This window comes from Lycorma delicatula, chromosome 1 (assembly GCF_047948215.1).
Source record: "Lycorma delicatula isolate Av1 chromosome 1, ASM4794821v1, whole genome shotgun sequence".
Taxonomy (NCBI): domain Eukaryota; kingdom Metazoa; phylum Arthropoda; class Insecta; order Hemiptera; family Fulgoridae; genus Lycorma; species Lycorma delicatula.
In genome coordinates this window covers 402,084,980-402,098,271 of record NC_134455.1, presented here as the reverse complement: position 1 = coordinate 402,098,271, position 13,292 = coordinate 402,084,980, and the positions used below count along the sequence as shown (strand labels likewise).

Below are 13,292 nucleotides of genomic sequence, written 5' to 3'. Positions count from 1 at the left end.
AAAAATGACACTGAAGCAAAATATCTAAAATTATTTCTGATATAACGGGAAATCTTCAGATTATTTTAAAATACTATACAATGAATTGCAAATCCGGACTGACATTAAATTAACCTTCAGTTCTCATTTAAACGAATAAACAATTAAGCAGCGATGTTCATTTCATTTTTATACACAAAATATTTCACGAGATATGTCATATATAATTGGTTTTATGAATAGATGAGACGTCACTGATAATCTTTTTACAACTATTATATTATTTCAAAGTAATCTCTTTATTCGTTTTTTTTACTGAGAATTAAATTTTTGAAGCAGCGAAAATAAATTCTCTTGAATATATTAATTTCAATTTATAGGAGGGAATGATCAAAAAATAAAATTCATGTATTTACTAGATTTGAATTTTATAAATAAAGGAACAAAAAGCAGCAGTGGAAAAATTATTTAATTGAATAAACTGTAACTGTCTACCTGACGTCTAAATAGGAATTCCCAAGATAGAAAAAATTACCTTTCTGTAAAGATTTTTTTTATTTTATAAACTGTTTTGCTTGTTTTAAAATATTGGCTCCGATTTAAATAAATAGCATTGAAAAAAGCAACTTAATATTCGGTAAAAAGCAAGGTTTTAGTACGGTATTAGTATCGATTTAAGTGGAACAAAGAGATTATATATATTACAGAATAAGAATCATCAATTTTACTTTCCTAGGATCATAGAACTAGAGCATTGATTCTCAAACTTTTCCGCTCACCGCCCGCTGTAACATTGACCCCCCCCCAAACAAAAATTTTCTATATTCCCCCAAAATTTTTAAACTTATATCTGTTAAAAATAATAATTGCAATTGCGTTTATAAGATGCCCTCTTAAAAACAACATTTGCAATTAATGTTTTAAACTAGACATTGCTAATATTTACATGAACCAAACAGCAACAGTAATAATTAAAGAATATAAAAAAAAAGCCGTAATAAAAAAGGGAGTACGACAAGGATGTTTCCTATTCCCGTTACTTTTTAATGTTTACGTAGAACTAACAGTTAATGATGTTGAAGAACGATTTAGATCCGAAGTAATAGTACAAGGTGAAAAGATAAAGATGCTACGATTTACTGATGATATAGGAATTCTAGCTGAGAGTAAAAAATATTTAGAAGAAACAATGAACAGCATGGATGAAGTCCTACTCAAGAATTACCGCATGAAAATAAACAAGAACAAAACGAAAGTAATGAAATATAGATGAATGTATACATAGATAAATAAAGTATATACATATAATAAACAACTTCATTAAACAAAAAATATTTTTTTTAAATACAGCAAATGTCTGTAAATACTTATTCGAAAAGATTGTTATAAAAACTGCGCCATGCTTTTATTTAACTAATTATTTTCATTACTTTTAATTTTAAAATTTAATAATTATTACATTTATTAATTGGTTATTTACTAGATATTTATATAATTTATTTTTTACTTTTCAGTGCACTTTTATATTTCTTAATATATTATATTTTTTTTGTTTAAATTCTCAATTTGATTTAATTCTTATTTTTTACTTTTTAGAGGGTTTTTATAATGTGTTTTCTTTTTTTTTATTAATGTTAATATTAATATTAGTTTAATATTAACGACCTGAAGGCCTCCAGCACCCATAAGGGGTACGCTCACTTTAATAATGAATGCTTCACGAAGGAAAGTCAGGTAATCAGATAAAAAATCGGGTATGGCCTTTTTATATTTATCGAAATGCATACAAATCCTAGTAAAGGTTTGTTACTTTTGTACGGAATTGAATGCTGGACAGTGGATAGTCGCTGTACTTTGGTAGTTGGGGTTCAATAAACGATTGGTCTCAGGAATGGTTAACTTGAGTCTGTACAAGACTATACCTCATTTACATGTCATATTTAAACCCAGGAACCCAAAAACAAAAACAAAATCTAAAAAATGAGAAGTAATGTTGGGACTTTTGTATTTCCCGTTTAAGCTCGTCAGGGCTATTTAAGTTGTGGGGGGGGATGGCAACCGAAAGCGTCACAAGGCGGGTGTGTTTCCTTACGGGGTTGGAAATGGTACTTACTTACATTACGTACGTTTATGTGATAGCATGTTTGAAGCTTTATAACTTTTGACTTAATAAACCGATTTTTGACAGAAAGATTTTTTTTATCGAAATTCTCAGTATGTAAAAGTTTTTCAACGTATGTTGCCGTGTTTCAAACTTAATAATTTTTTATTGCATAAACGGATTTTTATGAAATTTGGCATATAGATTCGCGTATATGGAGAAATTTGTTGGTAAATTTTTGGGATCAATATCTCCAAGGGATGGTGTAAATAGGTTTTTTTGGGATACATATTTTTTTCAAAATTTTGCAAATATAAACCCAGTACATTCGTACATGTTTATATTAGCATTAAAAGAGAAAACTTGATGTAGACACCACATGAATTCCTTGTACACCTATTAAGTTAAATACACATATTTTTTTACAATCAGAGATTAATAATTATTAATAAATGAACATATATAAATGAAAAAAAAAGGAGATACAGTCTAATTCGAAACGATATGTCTTCCCCTTGTAAGCATCAAATATTTCATCAATTAAAATTTTATTTCGCTATAACTCTGGATTCAATGAAAATAAGTACCAGTTATGATATATCGTTGAAAAAAACTTCAATTAGGGCATATTACTGCAGTTAAGAAAAAATCCAAAATCCAATTTTTTTTGGAATTTGGACTTTTTTGGTTCAGTCGATTGCAATCAAAGGGAGAGATGCACAATTAGATTGGTTTGCTTTGTATTTCTGCCACCACCACCCCATTCGGTCGCCCTAAAGCATAAGACCGAATGTCTGTGCCACAAACGGCAACTGAATCTCGAACAGTTTAGCGACCAGTATCCTAAATAGCTCCTACAGCTTACCTAACAGCGGGAGCGGACTAAGCGCGGTGCCATACAACACCGGCTTACGTGTCCCAACCGCCCACTGGTCATATATTTACAAAAATGTGGTAGGAGCACCCCGCCAACTATTGAAAATATATATAACATCCATAAATTAATATTTATTTTGTCAAGACAGCAATTCGCTCCACGCCTAGGTCGCCGAATGCCAGCAAGTGTTTGTCCACCATATTAAGACGCTTGGAGCCCTAATTGACTGGTGGTCAGCCATGTATCTCAAGGTTAGCTTCCCACAGAAGTGCGTTAGGAGTCTTTCCCTTAAGTAAACTACTGATGTCGGTTGAACAAGGCAACCGCATCTAGGAACTTTCACACGGTTCGACAATGCGGCACTTGTCATATTGGCTCGCCGCTTGTGAGTAGGCAATTTTCCCTTGACCTCTAAGTTCCAGAGTGGCCTGATCTATGCCCCCCCCCCCCCACAACAAGAGCAGGGTAGTCAAGCATGAGATGTTCATTTGACTGGACCTCCACGCAGACGCACAGCTCATCAGCTGCCAGGCAAAACCGAAACAGATATTGGTTCAAATTAGCGTGGGTGATAAAGGGGAACGGATGCCCGGGTGCTCACCGCACCCGGGCATCCGTTCCCCTTTAAAACGAACCCGAGGCATACCATCCCATCAAATCCTATATAAACTTATACAACTTATACAAGGATCTTCCCTTAGTCGTGGTGTCCCATTCCGGCTGCCATGCATCCATCACGAGACTCTGCAGCCTCTTCCGGGAGATGGACAACTGAACGAAATTTAGATCCGATGCATTGTCATTGCCGTTCCGCTCTGGTACTGGCCCGACTCGAAACTGCATCCCAAATACCTCGGCCTCCCGGTCACTTCGCAATCTCCATATGACTGCCCAAACTTTCATCATTAAATCGATTGGGAGAGCATTTCCCAATACGGTGGTAGCCTCGTAGGAGGTTATTTTAAAAAGACCAGCGCATACTATCATGGCTCTGCGCTGGGCACTCCTTAAATTTCGATGAAGTGCTCTATTCATATCCAACCTATGCGTCCAAACCGGCGCCGGGTCATGCTTTCGAAGACACCTCGTTACGCCATGTACATTTGACGGCCCGACAACCCATAGTCTTTCCGAGCATAGTTAGATGTTACAACGGTCTTAAATGCAAAATTTCAACATCCTACGACTAATCTTTTTTGAATTATGTGGGATAAGTACGTACAGACGTCACTACGAAATTAGTCAAAATGGATTCAGGGATGGTCAAAATGAATATTTTCGTTGAAATCTGAAAACCGAAATTTTTCATGATCATAATACTTTTTTTATTTTGTACAAGGAAGTAAAAATTTCCCCCAATTTCTACTGATTCAATCAAAATCCAAAAAAGGTATCTTTTTATTTATTGCATATTTTTAAAACGATTTTTTTATGTCTTCTTAGTAAAATTAGCAGTGCAAATGATCAAAAAAAAAATAAATATTTTGTTGGCAATATTGATGGTAAGGGAGCTGATCAAACTAAAATTATTGATTTTTGAATTCTTTTTTTTTTTACTTTATTAAAACTTTGATTACTATAAAATTTATCAAAATTCATCCCCACCCAGCCCAAAAAAAAATGGTAACCTTTTGGTTGAACATTTTTTAGTTAAATTCTTTTAAATTTCTTCAATTTAACATAGTAAACGTTAAAAAAAATCAACAGATTTTCTGGTGAAGTTATTTTGGTAGTGGGAGAGCAAAGAAAGAATCGATTTTTTAACGATGTATCGTTTATTCCCCCATTATATAAAAATAAATAACCAATGCTAGGAAAGTATTATAATTTTTTTCAGTTTTATTATATTAAATATTTCATAATAATTAATGGAAATATCAGTACAAAATAATATTTATCTGATTTTACAAAATAATATCTAAGTGTATTATAGATCTTGGTATAGAAATTTATAGTAAGCAGACAAAGAAAGAAAAAAGGGCAGTTTAAGAGTTCCAGATGTTTAATTTCTGATGTTCAAACATCAAACGATACCGATTCTATTCTTAGGTTATATGTTATATAAACCTGGAACGGTCCCATCTCTGTACGACAAAAGAAATAATCCAACTGGCCATTGGATTCCATTTATGTTTGATTCAACGAGAAAAACAATTCGTTTTTGATTAAAAATTTACATTACGTTTTATTATTAATTAAACTGAAATTTTGTGTTTGAAATTTGTGTTTAAATATAAAAATAAATATTTATGTTAGAAATAAAAATAATTTATTTGATTCTAAAAAGTCGATTTTTCTATTTGTTATTATTTTATTTATTTAATTCACCAACGTAATCGATGACAAAATATAAAAAAGAAAAAGAAAAGGATTGCATAATTTTCTCGGATTTGCCCTTGATAGATTTTTACTTCCTTGTACGTATCCTGATCGTGAAAAATTTCGATTTTAAATTTCAACGGAAATATCCATTTTGACCATCTCCGATTCCATTTTGATTAGTTTTGGCGTGACGTATGTACCTCGCATAACTTAAAAATGATTTTCCGTAGATGTTTTAATTTGAGATTTAGTATTGTTGTAACGTCTAGTTGTACACCATCCCGTTTGATTGTAATGGACTTGACCAAAATTGTTCAAAAAAGCCTAAAATCTAAAAACTTGGATTTTTGACTTATTCATAACTACAATAATAAGCTCTCATTGACAGCTTTTCAAGGATATATCATAAATAGTATTGTTGTTTGTTTTGTATTGTTGTAATATAATATTGATAATTGTCTGCGTATTCTGTAACTCATTAGAATTTCATTGTAAGTAATGTTCAATGAATGAAAATGTTTTACAAATCTTACCTATATATGATAAAAAATTTTAGTGGACAACACATGACCCTTGTACGCCTGTTAAAGTACATTAACACACTTCTGATATTTTTTCTTTTTAATTATTTAATTATTATTTTTACAATGAGAGGTTAATAATTATTAATATATCGATATATTTAAATTAAAAAAAAAGTTACAAAATAAGAGAAGTATGGGGTTTTTACATTTATCGAAATGTATTCAAATCCGAAGAATTGTAAATGTCTTCCGAAGAATTTACATCCCAACGAAGCCTAACTTATTACTATAAGATGTAAAAGGGCGAAAGACGACTCCCGTTAAAGCTCATCAGGGCAGGGAACGGGAGGGTTTGAATCGACTGGAAGTGTCACAAGGTGGATGTCTTCCCCTACGGGGTTGTGATGGCACTTATGTGCATTACGTACTTAATGTTTTTTGGCATATTTGAAGATTTATAACTTTTGACTTAATAAACCAGTTTTTGACAGAAAGTCTTTTTTTTTACCGCAATTCTCATAATTTATAAAAGTTTACAAACGTATCTACGTATGTTGGCGTGTTTGAAACTTAATACTTTTTGGATTTTGATGAAATTTGGCACATAGATTCGCGTATGTGGGGAAATCTTTTGGTAAATTTTTGGGATCAATATCTCCAAGGGATGGGGTAAATAGGTATTTTGGGGATCATATTTTCAAAATTTGGAAATATAACCGCAGATTAGACAAGGTTATCATAAAAGAATGGTGCGGTTTTGAACACGATTTAAATTAAAATAGAATTACTTACAGTTTATGTTTTTTATTTTTCAAATTTGTCGTCTCAAACATATTTTTACATAATTAATAAATTTCAATAGGTGCGCCCTTAGTCGCTCGACAAATGTCCAAACGATACTCAACTTCTCTCCAAACATTAGTTAACATTTCTTCGTTAATGGTTGTCATCGTTTCATTAATCCTGTTTTTTAAGCGGTTTAGGTAGCGGATTTTTTGTATATAAACAACGCTTTTGTTGTACCCCCACAAGAAAAAATCGCAAGGTGTCAGGTCTGGACACCTTGAAGGCCAAAGTACGAGTCCTTACCGGCCTATCCATCGATCTCCAAATTTTTCGTTCAAAGCGTCCGTGAGCGATGCATTGAAGTGCGGGGGAGCACCATCTTGTTGGAAATGAAGTCGATGAATGTTTTCGAGTTCATCCGGCTGAGGAACGCAATAATCGGTTAACACATCAAGATACGCAACTCCATTAATTGTTTTTTCAGCAAAGAAGAATTTATTACACAATTTTTCATCACACCACACTAAACATTAACTTTAGGCGAATCGCGTTGTTTCTCGATAATTGCATGTGGGTTTTCAGAGCCCCATATTCGAGAATCGTGTCTGTTAACGAATCCATTCATGTGGAATGTAGCTTCATCTGTAAAAATTATATCATTTAAAAATGATTCGTTTTCACCTATTCTGTCCGACGTTTCAACAGCGAAATCGTAACGTTTTACACCATCATCGGGTTTTAATTCCTGCAGTATCTGGATTTTATAAGCGTGTAATTTCAGTTATTTACGTAAAACTTTGTGAACTATTGATTTTGGAATACCTAATTTGACGCTTCGACGGGGGATGGACTTCCCAGGACTTCTAATTGCCGATCGTCTAATTAGTTCAACCGTTTCGTCTGGTACACTTGGTCTGCCGGTCGATTTCTGTTTCTTAACCGATCCGGTTTCTTTGAATCGTTTGAACCAACGTGTTATGTTATATTTGTGCGGCGGATCTCTTCCGAATTCACGTCGAAACGCACGTTGAACTAAAATTACAGATTTTAATTCGGCCATCAATAAAACACACTTTGCTTTGTCTTTATCCGAGAACATAGTAACTCGCTAAACTCACCGCAACAACAATACAAGAACCGACGTTGTGGTTACAACTGCTGATGAACAAACTTTTGGGTTGGAGGCTTTCAGGGATACCAATATAACATCTAGAAATTTCCCTACAATCTTCCCATGAATTACTGAAACCGCACCATTCTTTTATGATAACTCTGTATTATGTTCAGTACATTCGTACATGTTTATCTTACCATTAAAAGAAAAAAACCTGATGTAGACACCACATGACTTCCTTATACACCTACTAAATTACATATACACATTTTTTTTACATCAGAGGTTATTACTAAACTATTACTAAATCAATATGTTAAAATTAAAAAAAAGTTAAAAAAAAAAGAGATGACGTCTACTTCGAAACAATATATCTTCCTCATGTAAGACCAAATATTTAATGAATTAAAATTTTATTTAGCTATAACTCTGGATTCAATGAAAATAAGTACCACTAATGATAAATCGTTGAAAAACTCTCAATTTTGTTTTGGAATTTGGGCTTTTTTAGTTCAGTCGATTGCAATCAGAAGGGTAAATGCACAACTAGATTGGTTTGTTTGGCATTTCTCCCATCATCACCCCCATTCATTCGCCCTAAAGCATACGACCGAATGTCTGTGCCACAAACGGCTACTGGGCCACGAAAAGTTAAGCGACCAGTATCCTAAATAGCTCCTAGATCTTACCTAACAGACTAAGCGCGGTACCATACACCACCGGCTTAGTGTCCCAACCGCTTACTTGTCATATATTAAAAAATGGGTAACCGTACCCTAATTCGTCTAGCCAACAATTTCACAACTCAGTTTAGTTCAGTACATTGGTACATATTCATCTTACCATTAAAAGAAACAAACCTGATATGGATACCACATGACCTCTTTGTACACCTATTAAATTGCATATACACATTTTTTTTTAAATGAAAAGTATTTCAATAATAACTTCTGATATTTTTCATATTTTTTTTTACTGTTATTATTGACTTATTATTTATTCTAAATTTTTTTTTACAATCAGACGTTAATAATTATTAATCAATTAATATATTTAAATTAAAAAAATGGAGATGAAGTCTGATTCGAACCGATGTGCCTTCCCCTAAGATTCTTCAAATATTTCATTAATAAAAGTTTTATTTAGTTATAACTCTAGAACCAATGAATAGAAATTAATAATAGAAATAATGACAACAACAAGAGATATTTTCAGTCAGTTTTATTGATATATTATCAAACATAAAAACAAAATAAAACCATAACTATTTAGACTAATAAGAGTGATTTAATTTAAAATGTTATTTTCAATTAAAAGAAATTAAAAATTTTATTGATAACTTTCCTAATTAGTAATAAAATTTGCAGTAATTAATTTATTTTTAGGCAATTTTAATGCTCAAAGATATCGTATATTAAAATCATTTTCTATACGTATAGTAAATACTATTTTTAACCACCGAATGACGTAAAAAAACAAATTTTAAATTAGATTAATTAAAGGTTATATTTCTATCGAAATAGAATTGACTTTACATTTTGCAGATTAATAAAGTTTAATAAATTTTTTTAAAAAAACTATAATAATTAAATTGAATCTTTTTGAAAATTTTTCGTTTGCAATTTAACGTTCCAAAAAATCTAGCCTTTTTGTATAGGCTTTTTTTATTCCTTTTGACTCCGTTAAATTAGTGAACAGTTAACAACCTTCGCCACGGCCCAATGACTAAATGAACTTTATACAAGACTACAGTCATGTATACTTTTAGATAGACCACTTTTAGGTAGGGTTCAGAAGTGGAAAGAGAAATGAACATTGGTAAAATAGACGGAGCATACAGGAAAGTTAAGGAAGATTTTGGGGTACATAAATTAAAATCTAATAATGTGTTAAACAAAGATGGTACACCAATATATAATACGAAAGGTAAATTCGATAGATGGGTGGAATATATTGAAGAGTTATACGGAGGAAATTAATTAGAAAATGGTATTATAGAGGAAGAAGAAGAAGTTGAGGAGGATGAAATGGGAGAAACAATACTGAGATCTGAATTTAAGAGAGCATTAAAAGATTTAAATGGCAGAAAGGCTCCTGGAATAGACGGAATACCTGTAGAATTACTGCGCAGTGCAGGTGAGGAAGCGAATGATAGATTATACAAACTGGTGTGTAATATTTATGAAAAAGGGGAATTTCCGTCAGACTTCAAAAGTGTTATAGTAATGATACCAAAGAAAGCAGGGGCAGATAAATGTGAAGAATACAGAACAATTAGTTTAACTAGTCGTGCATCAAAAATCTTAACTAGAATTCTATACAGAAGAATTGAGAGGAGAGTGGAGGAAGTGTTAAGAGAAGACCGATTTGGTTTCAGGAAAAGTATAGGGATAAGGGAAGCAATTTTAGGCCTCAGATTAATAGTAGAATGAAGATTAAAGAAAAACAAACCTACATACTTGGCGTTTATAGACCTAGAAAAGGCATTCGATAACGTAGACTAGAATAAAATTTTCAGCATTTGAAAAAAATTAGGGGCGAATACAGAGATAGAAGAACAATTGCTAACATGTACAGGAACCAAACAGCAACAGTAACAATTGAAGAACATAAGAAAGAAGCCGTAATAAGAAAGGGAGTCCGACAAGGATGTTCCCTATCTCTGTTACTTTTTAATCTTTACATGGAACTAGCAGTTAATGATGTTAAAGAACAATTTAGATCTGGAAAAACAGTACAAGGTGAAAAGATAAAGATGCTACGATTTGCTATTGATATAGTAATTCTAGCCGAGAGTAAAAAAGATTTAGAAGAAACAATGAACGGCATGGGTGAAGTCTTACGCAAGAACTACCGCATGAAAATAAACAAGAACAAAACGAAACTAATGAAATGTAGTAAAAATAATGAAGATGAACCACTGAATATAAAAATAGGAAGAGATAAGATTATGGAGGTAAAAGAATTTTGTAAATTTGGAAAGTAGAATTACTAAAGATGGATAAAGCAGGAGCGATATAAAATACCAAATAACACAGGCGAAACGAGCCTTCATTCAGAAATATAATTTGTTTACATAGATAGAAGTCCTCCGCAAGAACTATCGCATGAAAATAAACAAGAACAAAACAAAAGTAATGAAATGTAGTAGAAATAACAAAGATGGACCGATGAATGTGAAAATAGGAAGAGAAAAGATAATGGAAGTAGAAGAATTTTGTTATTTGGGAAGTAGAATTAGTAAAGATGGACGAAGCAGGAGCGATATAAAATGCCGAATAGCACAAGGTAAACGAGCCTTCAGTAAGAAATATAATTTGTTTACATCAAAAATTAATTTAAATGTCAGGAAAAGATTTTTGAAAGTATATGTTTGGAGCGTCGCTTGATACGGAAGTGAAACTTGGACGATCGGAGTATCTGAGAAGAAAAGATTAGAAGCTTTTGAAATGCGGTGCTATAGGAGAATGTTAAAAATCAGATGGGTGGATAAAGTGACAAATGAAGAGGTATTGCGGCAAATAGATGAAGAAAGAAACATTTGGAAAAATATAGTTAAAAGGAGAGACAGACTTATAGGCCACATACTAAGGCATCCTGGAATAGTCGCTTTAATATTGGAAGGACAGGTAGAAGGGAAAAATTGTGTAGGCAGGCCACGTTTGGAATATGTAAAACAAATTGTTAGGGATCTAGGATGTAGAGGGTATACTGAAATGAATGAAATGAAACGACTAGCACTAGATAGGGAATCTTGGAGAGCTGCATCAAACCAGTCAAATGACTGAAGACAAAAAAAAAAAGTATACAATTCCGGAGATGTGTGGTTCTTTTTTCTTTTCCTGTTTAGCCTCCAGGAATTGCCGTTCAGATATTACTTCAGAGAATGATATGTACGAATGTAAATGAAGTGTAGTTCCATTCCTGAGATGTTGATACGGTGTAAAGCTATTAAGTAACTGATTTACGAGGAGTTAACCATTAGACCAGCTCAGCGGGTTAAATTTCTATTTAAAACAGAATTTAAAGATTATTTTGTACAAAAATAATATTTCTCTTTTAATAGATTTTTAAAATAATATTAATTATTTTTTTTTGTAAAGATTGAATTTTCATTAGGCTATTGAACGTGTAGATAAATATTTTCCAAAATAATTTTCACTAACCCCTTGTGAATTATTTTATACTTATCTGTTGTTTTTTTTGTTTTTTTTTAATTTAATGACTTAACATTGTTTTATATTTTGAGTGTTTTAAATAATTTATATGAACTTATATTACATCTAAATTTTTTTAAATGATAATGAATTGTATTTTTTTTTTTTTACCATATTTAAGTGTACAAAAAAGGTTAGTGCTGCATTCTATTATTGTTTACGGAATAATAAAAAAAGTTGTTGTATTTTTTTTTATCTATATATAACCATTTACAATTATACAAATAGTTGTATAAGGTCATTATTGAACTGTAATAAATAACACTTTTTTATTTATAAAGGTCCAAAAAATTGTAACGTAATTATAATTATAGACCATTAGTGAACGTGATGTAATTGTTGGAAATGATTTATTTACAGTTCTAAAATACAGTAACAGATTAAAGAAAGAAAAATTCTAATAAATTAAAGAAATTTAAACTAAATTAAATTTATTGAAGAAAGGTTTTTTTTGTAATAGGAATTTCCTGTCTTATTAAATTATATTTATATAACAGTTTAATCAAAAAATTTAATTTTATATTCTAGCAAAGAGTAGTCTTTTTTTATGTTGGCCCATTAGCTCAGTTGGTTAGAGCGTCGTGCTAATAACGCGAAGGTCGTGGGTTCGATCCCCCCATGGGCCAGGTTTTTTTTTTTTACTTTTTTCCTTTATATTTAAAATTAATTATTATTTTTAATAATTACTGTATATTTACATACTGTGTTTTAGTATATTATTTGTGTATATAGTTTTTTTTTATTTAGACGGGTTAATTGATAATCCAATACTCTTAGTTTCGATCAGATTTCTATCTGTCTCTCTCTCTCTCTCTCTCTCTCTCTATTTATATATATATATATATAAAGAAGCTTTAAAATCTATTCAATATTTCGTAATTTTAGGGAATTTGATAATATTCAAAGATAACATATTTTTGTGGTTAATCAAAAGTTAAACGCTCAATCTGCATTCTCTAACAGCTAAAATTAATTCCCTACGGCTTATTTTACTGGATAATAATTTCATTTTTGATAAATATTATTTCATTTCCAAATTTATTACGATGTTCACATTTATTAACATCATCAGTATGTTTTTAAATATTTCATTTGTAATTATCCGAACTGCTTTTACTCCGTCATCAGTTCTATAACTAATAGAGAATTGAATAAATTCTACGAGACGGAATGATTTAAATATTCAATTTCTGACATTTAATTTTTTTTAAATATGTCAAAAATACTGTAATGGTTATTAATATAAACCAAAAAAAAATGCCATAAAATAATTTTTTCTGTTTCTCCAGTAGAAAACTACCCAATTATAATTACATAATGATGGATGACAAAATGCCACACTTGACCGAGGGATTCGAACCCAGAACTTTCA

General features: G+C 31.4%; 1 protein-coding gene and 1 non-coding gene across 2 annotated transcripts in view; both read left to right on the top strand.

Annotated features, from left to right (window-relative positions):
- Positions 1 to 13,292, top strand: part of Reck (Reversion-inducing-cysteine-rich protein with kazal motifs) — a 757,413-nt gene that overhangs the window by 607,305 nt on the left and 136,816 nt on the right. The gene's annotated exons all lie outside the window — the stretch shown is intronic.
- Positions 12,473 to 12,546, top strand: TRNAI-AAU (transfer RNA isoleucine (anticodon AAU)). Its single transcript has one exon. It is a non-coding gene; the product is annotated as a tRNA-Ile (tRNA).